Below are 11520 nucleotides of genomic sequence, written 5' to 3'. Positions count from 1 at the left end.
AACCTCACTCATTCAAACATCTTCCCTTCAAAGCCCATCTGTTACTAAACCTTGTACCTGCACTATCAACCATACAACTTTCTAAACTTTCACGCATTTTTTAAAGAAAGAGTTATTTTCGTCAAAGGATTGTAAAAAATTGGAACTTTCTATTTTTATTACCTTCTTTAGAGGACCGCTTGCAGAAGACCTTTTTGATGAAAATTGTATACCCTAAAAAACAATTTCTATTGCCATTTCAATGACTTTGAGAAATCTAAGGTAGGTCTATCAACAAACATCATCCCTCTTTATTGGGGTTGGCATACTATAGCTCACGGTCGTGGTTTATTGATTGACACGTTTCAAAGGCCTCTTTTGGGTTGAGATTAATTTGAGGAAAATGCTCAAAGTTTAGGCCTATAATCTTTCAGGCCTATAGGAAGGATGTTCCTACTAAAAAATAGAGGGCTCTAGCTGTATTTTAGAGCCCAAAATCCCACCTAAGTATCTTATATTCATGACTTGATCCTTCTTCTGAGAAACTCGATCCGAAACCAATATTTACAACCAGGATACAACTTTAAATTCGTCTTGAAAGCAAAAATTAATGAGTATAATTTTTCGTCTTTTGAGTTCGAAAAATATGTAGAAAGCGGTGGTTTAGGTGACAGTTATGGCCGACAGGTAAACATGTTTTTGGGGTGTGCCCCTTGTGCTTTCTCGCCGCCATAAAGCTTTCAGAGGCTTCGGGTTTCTCAACCCATTTCGGAGATCCTATCTGCCGTATTGGGCTCTCTTGTGAAGGTTTAATTTAGTCGGCAGTGATTTAGATGATTTGTGGCAGATTCTTGTTTCGGTTTTGTAACACAAAGGGACCGATAGGATGTTTTCGTGAAAAGAAACAGGTTGAGGTATCAGATGGCAAATGAACAGAAAACTATATGTACGATTGGGATTAAATTTTATTTGTTTAGTTGTTGTTGCGAAAAGTCAATTAAGCACAGACATTCGCTACTCAAGGAGATTAATAATAAGATTCTTAAACAAATTGCTCTGGGAGGGATTTGAAAGACCTTTATCTAGATGCTCTTCCAAAGTCGCTGAAGTAAAAATTGTTCTCAATCTTTTCTCTGCAGCTCGTACTGTTTATCTGATATTTGCGTCAAATATGCTGTGAGCTGGTTCACTATTTGACGGTGAAAATCTACAGTGATTAAATTGCAAAAAATAATTATAAGATCCACTATAAAGACTCGTAAAAAAAGTATCTTTAGTACAAGATTTATCGAAACGTGAGCAAAAAACTGAGAAGAGTTGTTGTCAAAAATAGTAAATTATTAATCGACCATTCGAGTAAATTCTTCGAAATTTGCAAATTTTGAAATGGGATTTCAGAATTTTTTAGGTCTTCTCGATTTCGAGCAACTATTCCCATTTCACCTTAGTTGGTGCGCCCTGAAGAGCTCATCGAGACCATGAGTATTAGGCATTTTTCATAGCCGCGATATCTTCTGCTGAGGTTTGTTCTGAAGAACCTGCAAGGGAGCATTTCACATTTTAACAAAAATTCAGAAGCTGAGTACGGAAACAACACAAAAAGCAAAAGTGCTTAATAATTATTTTTATTGTAAGTTTTTAATTCGTTAATTACATTTTGAATTTATCATCAGGTACCATGGGGTAGCAGCTGCTGTGTTGTAAAATTACAATGTTTAGTAATACATCGAAGTTACATGCCATATGATAAGTACTTACTATATATTTACGAATAATAAAAAAGATGTGAAGCAGTAGGACTCAAACGGGTAGCTGACATTGGAATATGAACGTCACGATCTTAAGTATTTTTAACAATGTCATTAATGAGTAATATTGACGTCACCAATTCTACTGGGCAAATTCGCAACTAGTCAAAGTTAGATTTGAATTTTAGTAAGAAAACTACAATTATTTATTGCACCTAAAATGCTAGTAAATATTTACAAAAAATACCTTAAAATACTAATGATACTAATATACATATGTGTACATATCCAGGTTAGTTTATGGTGTGGGAGCGTCGAAAAAATTACTAAAAAGTAAAAATATAAATTTGTAACTGTAGTTATCGTAGCATATCTGGTACCAAAATAGAATAAAGCAATAGTTACAGCAGTGGTAGCTCCAAGGTTGCAACCCTTGAAGCAAATTACTTAAAATTAAAAAAGAACTACTACCATAGATTGGTATATAATTTTGAATGGCTCCAATAAGGGCAAATAATTGTTGTATTCGGGCTTAAGTAAATTAATTAACTTAAATACTATAGTTCTCAATAGATTTTGCCGGTTTGTATCTTTTTGATGTAGTATTAGCTAATGGTGATGCGATTCCTTTTGATTAAAACATACAAAGAAAATTCCACTCCTCACTAGTAAGTGCTCCATCTCTTTATTGCAAAGCACTCTGTCCAAAAAGCTACAGCTCTACTTGACTGTTGGTGTCTCCAAAACGGGACTTCAATAACCGCACAGCCCTCACACTTTTAGGAAGAGGCGATTTTTTTAGTAGTTGCTTGCTACTATATTGCGGGGCCATACTATGTTTTTCTGTATTATTAGAGAACAAACCATAGAAATACAATCCCTGATTGCTCATTAGGAGGCGAATTGGGGCCCATTTCGGGACCACACACCACAAACAAATGGAAAAAAAGGCGGAAACCCATTCCTTTAAAATAACAGCCAGTCTCCCTCGTATAGTTTCAGCAAACACGCAGGCAATTCCAATTTAAAGAAAGATACGAGGCACAGTTTAATCTTATAAAATATTCGCGCCCATTAATTTGAATAAAGGCAACATTAAAACTTCTCAAGGTGGCAATGAATCTCTCGTGGTGCAGCTTCGCGGGCGGCGTTCTCTCCGGTTTCCATGGAGACCCGCCTTTCTCCGCCAATGGCGGCACTCCGGGAGGTGGCTCCGGATGCTTTAGGGGACGGGATGGAGATAGTTCTCTTGCTGGGTCTGATAGGGGAGAGATGGACCTGAAACCCTGCTTGTAGTTGAAAAGAAAAAAACAAACATTGTGAAGAATTTTTAAAATGGTTTTGGGGCATCGTTTCTCTCGGTGATTAAGATTCCAAAAACTTGGTGTGGTTTACTGGCTGCTCTGTGCAGGTGGCGACATGACCACTGGAAAGATAAATGAAAAAAAAATTTTAATTCTACTGGGAAATTTTAACTTTTTTTTTTTTTTTAATGAAACTTCGCAGTATTTTTGAGGTTCAATACTTCCGAAATAATATTAGGTAATGGTAAAGGCACTAACAGAATCCGTGTTTTTCAATTTCAATTTTCAAATGTCCAAAATGCACTGGGCTCGCTTTTTGCAAAGGCCGCTATTTAGCGCCAGAAACACGAGAGGAGTTAAATTAATTTCCCTTCAAATTTCTCAGTGCAAAGCACTTTTTGAGGCTGAATATCTCCGAAATGTGTGTGTAACAAAAATTGTCATTTTTAATTGAAGCCTCTAAATATCCAAAAATATACGAAATTAATTGGCATTCAGGGTGGGAAAATAGAGGAAATTTCACCCACAAGATGTAAAATAAACGGTTAAAATAAAAAATATATTGAAAGATACCTACGAACAGGCCAATTCATAATCGTTTCTGCTCTGGAGATAATTTAACTACAAGGCCCTTCATGAGGTCCTGAGGGGTGAAACTTACAAAACGCAATAGAACAAGTTTGAGACTGAATATTGTTCGTACATACATACATATATTTATATTTGTAAAGGGTGATGCAGAACTATGGCATCAAACTTCAATTCAACAGTAAAAGACACGTGAGTATAAGAACCCACACCCGAAATGTCTCATTAAGGCGGTACGGCCTCATGATGCTTTAAGAGAGTTATGTGTAAAAATGTGTTTTATCGCCTTTAGCACGTTTAATTTTACTTTGTTTGTACAAGTTATTGCTTAAAATATCGTCCTTGAACTTGAATGTACTGTTTAAATGACGTATACATGCTTTCTGCGAGCTTGGCTAAAAATTTAATAATAATTTTTTGAAGAACTTCAAATGCCACATTGAAGTAATTCGTGTAATCAAATCTTGCTCAATTTCCACTGGTGTTTCACAAACCAGACCATGTCCCCACAGAAATTTTTTTTTAAGTGTTAGATCGGCTGAACTAGGGGGCCACGGAACTGGACGACCTCTACCGATCCAATATTGCGCGAACTGACCATTAAGAATTTCTATTACCAGTTTTGACCCAGATAAATATTTAGCAAAACCTAATTGACGCATGCATTCAAAGTCATTTCAAGTCAAATTAAAGTTTACGGAGCACGCTACTCTTATTTTGTACAAACAAATTAAAATGAAACTTACTAAAACTTGATACAACACATTTTTGCACATACATAACTGCCTTGAGGCATCATAGGGCCGTAGCGCTTTAGGCAGACGCTTGCGGACACGGGTTCTCATACTGAAATGTCAACTATTGTTGCACTGAATAAGCCATAGAAGTTTAATCCCATAGTTCTGAATCACATTGTATATGTACATGTATTTTTATGTACAGTGTGTTGGGACTACTGGAATAACGGGTTTGTGGGATTTTGACGTCCTGAGTCTATTAGACTTCATATGTTTTCCTGTTTTAGTTGGAGAAAATCTTCTACAAGCCCTTTAGAGGCACTGCATCCTCTCCGAGAAATAAACTTGCCTCATTAAGGTTCGATTTTTTTTTGTTCATCCCGCCTATTGACATATTGAACAAATGTTTTAATTATCATACAACTTTTTAGAAGTTTACAGGGTGTTTCGTAAATATACAACCCAGAATTAAGGGGACTTTTCTCAAGTCAAAATGAAGGTCCCTAGAAACGTGCCTGGAATCGCTTGATTTTCAATATACCGGGCGTTGAAATCTTAAAAAAAGATTGTTTTTTTTAATATTGTCTAAAAATGCCCTTATCGATTGCGTTAGAACGTTCCCTTTTGCTAATATGTCGCAAAAGCTATCCTGTACAAATAGAGTAGACAGGAAATTGGCACCATTCACCTCCTCCTCATCTCTTTGTGGGTTCGTTACGAAATGCCGTATTGTCATATTTGAAGTTGTAAGTGCCAGAATTTAATTGAATCTCGGCCTTATTAAAGGACAGATATTAAGACTTGTGTCTTCTAAACCCAAAGCAACGTGTCAACCGCGAATTCCGAGGAAAACATCTCTTCATTCCATATATTTGTCCAGGTACAAGTTTAAATAAACAAACCGAACCCTTTTTTGCAGCCTTAATTGGTACCACTTGCGTCACGTGCTCTCTCATCGCCTGCATTCCTTACATTTTTACTCGCGTTCATCGATATTGTCTAACACGTAAATCATCGGTTTGTACCAATTAAGCTTAGCTATAGTTACGGAAGTTGGTGGTTGTTTGTGAGTGAAACGGTGTAGCTGAGACTGTGAATTACGTGTGATCTGAACGTGATTATCCAGCTCATAAGTACACATGCCGAATCCCCTGACTTTGGCCCTAGGAAAGGGATTATGCCTAAATATACGTTTGTAAGTACAAACCTTTTAATCCGAGCCGACCATCGCATCGGCCAATGTGATTATCTACTATTATATCATAGTTTTGAGCTGTTTTTCGCTTATGTGCCTCTGCCCTGAATTGCTCAATTGGGGCCTGGGAAATGCAAATTTCGCCCCTTTATGCTAGACCTTTTCCAAACTCGTGAAAATTGGCATGAAAGTTACTTTATCTTCGAAACTTACAGAGATATTGCAGCCTTATGTATGCAGATTTATAGAAACCGTCTTTAATAAGTTTCTTTAAGTTTTTTTGTCCCTAATTCTCTGAGATATTAGCGGTCATTATATAAAATATTGGGAGAACTAGGTGGATATCGTTTATCATAAGATATCGGAATCGTTGTCTTGTTCTCTCTGTGAATTTGCTCTTTGCCTCCTCAACAACCAATAAGATTATGTTCCGTTTTATTGGTTGATAAATCGATTTATCGCTTCGTGCCATGGGAGTCACAGTTTCTGGTGTATTGGTGCTCAAACTCAATAAAATCCTTAAATGTAGTTACCGCCACGTTGTGGAAAATCGCGATAATTCAAAAGCCAATTTATTTTAGGCCCATTTTGAGCCAGATCGAGCCCCAAATTTCCGAGATACGAGTGGTCCAAATTTCAAAACTGGCAAAAAGCGATAGAACCTACATCTGCGCATTCCGGTCTCGAAACTTTCCGGAGCGCCTGGAAGGGAAGTGCCTTGAAATATCAGCTTGAAGGACCTGAAATAGCAACATAAAAATCATTCTGTCATTAACGAATTTCAATGCTTACGTATGCAAATGATCCTAATTGTTGCCGGTATTTGTCCTTAAGCATTCTCGACAAATTTCCTGTTTCCTAGGCCGGGAAGCGTTCTCTTGGCTGCTCGTTCGTGTGCTTCAACCCTAAAATACGTCATATATTACCACGCTATACATTCCGTCCAAGTCGAAACTACAATGAAGACATTAATTATTAGTCCCGCGTTAAAATCTGAATAATAAGTCCCATCAAAGCCCACAGCGTACATTTAAATTTATTTGCCCTTTGATTCATGGTCTTCCAGACAAACATTTTAAATCTCAAAACCAGTTAGCGACAGACACATTTGTCTTTTCTGTGCGTTGTGTCCTTTATGGTGCAGGAGGAAGGGGTATGATTTCACATGAATAAAACTTGGCCGGCAGACGGGCCATTCCCTACATAAGACGAAACTGTTGAATAAATTTACTTAAGTTATCGCATTTTGATGCAAACGACTTTATTATAACGCCATTGAATATAAAATAGAAAAGGGTGACACGAGGGACTAAATTTGTAAAGTTTAAGTGTACCGAGTCAAGAGGAATATTTAAAAGAAAGATGGAGATTGTATTCAGGCACTTAAAAATCGTGTCATGGGATCGACATAAACCTTCATAAAAATTTAAAGGGAGGATTCGTGGAATATTGGGATTTGCACCCTGAATATAGGGATCGCTCGCGGCAGCTCGTTCGGAGATAAAACAGGAGCGACAAAGAACAAATATTGTGAGTCGCATGAGTTGAGTTCCTTACGTGCCAGGAATGGGCGGGATGGGCAAGATGAAAAGCGCCATTGCGACGCCCATTAGCCCAACTTTGGCCCGCGAGCTGCTGCAGGGAATCGTAGACCCGGTTTTCTTTTCTTTTTTTCTCTCGGCCTGCCAGGAAGGGACTGAGGCACGTCCCCGTTCCCAACCCTTCCATGTAGTTTTGCGAGAAAATACCAAGTCTCTCCCTGGATTTCCAGATATCCCTCAGGCGACATAGGCAATATCTCTTATCGGATCGCGTTCCGCTTCACTTCCCGATCCGCTTCCACCTTATCCAGGGCCCTGGAATTGCATTCGGGATGGAAAGGGCTTATTCCAGAGCGCTCGTTCCTTTCACCTTTGGTCCGCACACTTCATTTAACGCGGATAATGGCCGAGTCTGCGTCCGTTAAGTCACGCTCTCCTGACTTCCGATTTCATGGACGAATTAAAAGTGGTTCTGGATATAATAGTAATAATTCCAACTTAGGTTGGGTTGGTAATGGTGGTCGTTGTTGCAATGCGGTTTGTGAGATATAAACTGCTGGAGAAAAGTTCATTGGAAGGCGCGAAGCAGTTGAGTTCAGAGCAGAGTCGTACTGACCAGGGCGTCATTTTCCCCAAATTGAACAAAAAATTTGCAGTGTCTTTAAAGAGACGACGTCATTGAGTATAAGGCAGTCCCTGACTTATTGGAACTTTCTTCGAAATTCGAAATTTTTAGGAAACCATGGTCATAACAGGGACACTTGGAAAAGCGCCTTACGACTTGTACTCCAGAAAATTACCCAATAAAATTTCTATTTTAAAAACAAATTTGATGCAATTCGTTAGAGGCGCTGCGCTACTGACTGGCGAATTTGAAGCTCTGAATATTGTTCAAATTCTGGAAACTACAAACCAGTTTTCAGACGCCAGGGCCGCACTTAGCATGAATTAAGAGAAGTTAAAAACTAGAGAAGTTCCCCCAAATTGTAAAAATTTCTTTGTAGAAGTACGGCCACTGGCGTTGAGGCAGTGCCTGAATTTTTGAAACTTTAAAAGAATCCCAGGCATACTGGAAAAGGAACTTCAAAGTTCCTAGAAAATTGCTTAAACAAATTTGGTGCGATTTTTCAGTAGACGATACTCTACTTACTTTAGATCTTCTAAAGTTGTGAAAGTTTTTCTTTCATTAAGTTGCTGTTATTCGTTTAGCCTAATTGGGTCAGCACATAGTTTCAGATCTTTTTTACCGAATTTCTCTTGGAGCTTTTGGGGTAACTTTTTAGGTACCCAAAAAAGCTACCCTTGACTGCCAAATAATATTTTCTAATGACAAAGATAAAAACTTCCAGACGCCGTTTCCAAGCGGGAGAAATAAACAAAACATTAGGAAACATTCCGTAGCCGCTCAACTCGTCCCCAAATAGCAATAACCTTAAATCAGGGCTCTATGCCATTAAAATAAGAGCAAAACTCCCCCTCAGCGACATTAATCAGCTTCTGTTTGTAAAGCTGGGGAAAAGCCAGACACTTTATTGGGCAAAATCTCAAATAAACCCGTAGAAAATGAACTGAAAACTGTGGTGCCCTTGCTATAGGGAATTTATAGTTTTGTTTTGCGTTTTCGGGGGCTATAGTATCTGAATAGCCCGAGTTTGTATTGATTCTAAAGCAAATTTTGAAAGAGAGAGTTTTAATGACTCGGCATTATGAGTACTCCAAAAGTCGCACAAAACATTTTCCAAGGGCTTAATCCAATCAAAAATAGCGTTGAAAAACGGGAGCATGTAAAACAACGAGATTGGAACGTACCCTCGGGGTGAAAATTGCTCCAATAAATTTAAACACTTTACTCAGCCAGTAAATTAAAATTCAAATTGGGGCGAGCGGGGCGCACGACCCTCGGGCCGGTCCAATCTTGGACGATGTACGGTTATGGACAACTCTGGGAGTTCCGGTCGATCTGCTCCCCGGAATATGCCCTGGATATATGTGGTTATGTGCGGACATATCCGTCCATCAGCTTTTATCGCCCCGAACAAATACAAGCGGGACGTCTGCTGGGGGCGGGGGAGCAGCCCCCACAGGGCTGATGGACGCTGATTGCGAGACTGAAACAAAGAGAAGGGTTTTTGGGGAGCTTTAATTGGGATGCACGGGAGTTATAGCGACAAGCTTTTTATCTCTGATGGGGGACATTATAGTTTCCGAAATTCTCGAAGCCCTCTGGTGGTCGAACGAGGTGTTAATCCGCTTTAAGTCAGAATTGCAAGGGATTTTCGAGCTTATAAATTCAGGGCTTTATTTAAGCTTTCACAACGTAAGACGGGACAGCAGCAACGCTCTAAAATCGGGACCCTCTCAGCCCAGATTTGCATATTTGAATATCAATTTTATCACTTAGCCACCTCGGGTGATATAGTCATAAGTTGGGATTTTGGACGGCTCGATTGAGTAAGAATGGAGAGAGGACTTAAGGAAAGTTGGAGTGTCTTTTTGTTCAACTTTGTGGCTAAATATTGGATTTTTGCGGATATCATATCAGTAGAAAACGATATTTTTAAGTTTTAGACGAGTGAGTACCTTGAGAGCCCAAGGAACAATCTATGCTAGTTCAACCCACCTTTAGATACTTATTCTCTAGACAATGATTGTTCCATAGTAAATCCAAACAACGAAGAAATTAGTCATCGCGATTGCCCACACCTAACATTATTTGTATGTAAACACATCTTCTCATTACAGTGGGCCAAAGCTGTTGTTGAATGGCAAAAAGTCATATAAGTAAATAAGAAATCATAGCAACTACCTTACTCGTACGTACTACTTACATAACATTATGTATTCTAACAGAAAACGTATTTATTAAGGTATCTAACAAAAAACCATATAAGAAAGGCAGTGAATTTTAGATCAATATGAGGGATTTAAAAATTTATCTTATTTCGAACCACTGCACACTTTGTCGACGTTCATCTGCATGCTTTATCATGTACATGCTTATCGTGGTGATTGATTTCTTCATTATTCGGATATAGTATAGATGACTTGGGTTAACAATTAATAGTGAATGCATCTAAAATTTTATTTTTCACCAGATAAACACTACATTTAATTACATTTTTTACTGGAAAAAATACTTCGAAATGATTCACTTTTACTAGTTAAAAATTTCCACGTTTTGGTGACATCACATGGTGCTCCATGGTCCGTGCCGGTATAAGCTATCCTCTTTTGTCCAGTACTCGCGAAACAATTAGGAAATAAACTAGCAATAAGCGAAGCCAAATGGGCATCGACGTATTTGTAGATTACTCAAGTCTTAACTTCCAATAGTAATAAAATGCAGCTAATGCAATCTAAAATTGTCGTGGGATTCCCCGGTGTCGAGATCATCATGACAAAAAGCCACCCTAAAAATAGCTTAACAAATACTTCAGCATGGATCAGACCTGCAAATTCTCCCTCGAAAAAGGTCGCTAAAACCGCTGGTTCGTTATAAATGTGTTCGTCAGATCTCAACAAGAATAACACAATTAAATGGACACTTTGTACATTCTTGACATTTAGTTCCTTAAAGGCGCTAATTCGTTATAACCTAAATTCGCTATATGAATATGTACGGTACAGAACCTTCTTGCATAAACTGAAAGCATTGTCGCAAGGCGAGAGGACGGCCTTTCAAAACTGGAGGTGCCTCATTTTGCAAAAAGCTTCTTACCTGTTTTTATACGGTTCCCCAGTTACTTTTGCCGAATCTTCGACTTGTACAAGACATTTAATTCAAGATTCATGCTCAAGGTAATTTTCTCTCATTAAATAAGGCTTTTCAGTGCTTTAAGACTACCATTTTCCACATGTCTCTCGCAACAGTAATCGAAACTGAAACAAAAGGCTCAGTTACCACTATTTCTTGGGGTTTGTAACCTCTTCCACGGCATGCAACGAGGAAATTATCCACTCCCTTTAAGTAATTTAGTTTGTTTCTTGAGGTTCACCTGCATTGTTTATAATGGCATTAAGGAATGTTGATTCCAACATAGTACATAGTAAAAGGTAAATGCCTGAGTTAGGCCTCATAGATTTAAATTGAAAATAATGTAATGTTAACGATTTTCTGATTAAATTAAAATAAACACAAATATTTTGAGGTTATGGCGGGACGAACGAAGGTGACATTTGGGAGAAAGACCGCATTATTAGCATGCCGTCTCTCTCTGTGTCTTCCACATATTCCATCCTTATCTGGCATTCGTCTGGACGATTTGGAAACTCTGTCTTACTTATGGCGAAACACGGGCCATTTCCTTCAGAGCTATCTCTCCGTTAAACAGACCATCCCCTTTAATAAGCGCTTAACACTTCGTTGTGGAATGTCTGGAATGTTGACGTAACATATCGGGAGGCGCCATGCGTGTTTTCCCTTTAACT

At 38.5% G+C, this 11520-nt stretch overlaps 1 long non-coding RNA gene across 2 annotated transcripts; it reads right to left on the bottom strand.

The window, feature by feature from the left end:
- Window positions 1–1903: 1903 nt before the first annotated feature.
- Window positions 1904–11226, bottom strand: LOC136345993 (uncharacterized). 2 transcript variants are annotated; one of them, XR_010733237.1, is made up of 5 exons: window positions 11088–11226; window positions 10811–10971; window positions 6344–6456; window positions 6218–6291; window positions 1904–3153 (listed from the first exon to the last, which is right to left on the bottom strand). It is a non-coding gene; the product is annotated as an uncharacterized lncRNA (long non-coding RNA). The 2 variants fall into 2 exon arrangements; XR_010733236.1 differs by lacking the exon at window positions 11088–11226 and having other exon boundaries at window positions 10811–11022.
- Window positions 11227–11520: the final 294 nt, after the last annotated feature.

Source organism: Euwallacea fornicatus, chromosome 21 (assembly GCF_040115645.1).
Source record: "Euwallacea fornicatus isolate EFF26 chromosome 21, ASM4011564v1, whole genome shotgun sequence".
NCBI classification, from domain to species: domain Eukaryota; kingdom Metazoa; phylum Arthropoda; class Insecta; order Coleoptera; family Curculionidae; genus Euwallacea; species Euwallacea fornicatus.
The sequence above is the reverse complement of the archived record's forward strand: the minus strand, read 5'-3'. Positions and strand labels throughout refer to the sequence as shown.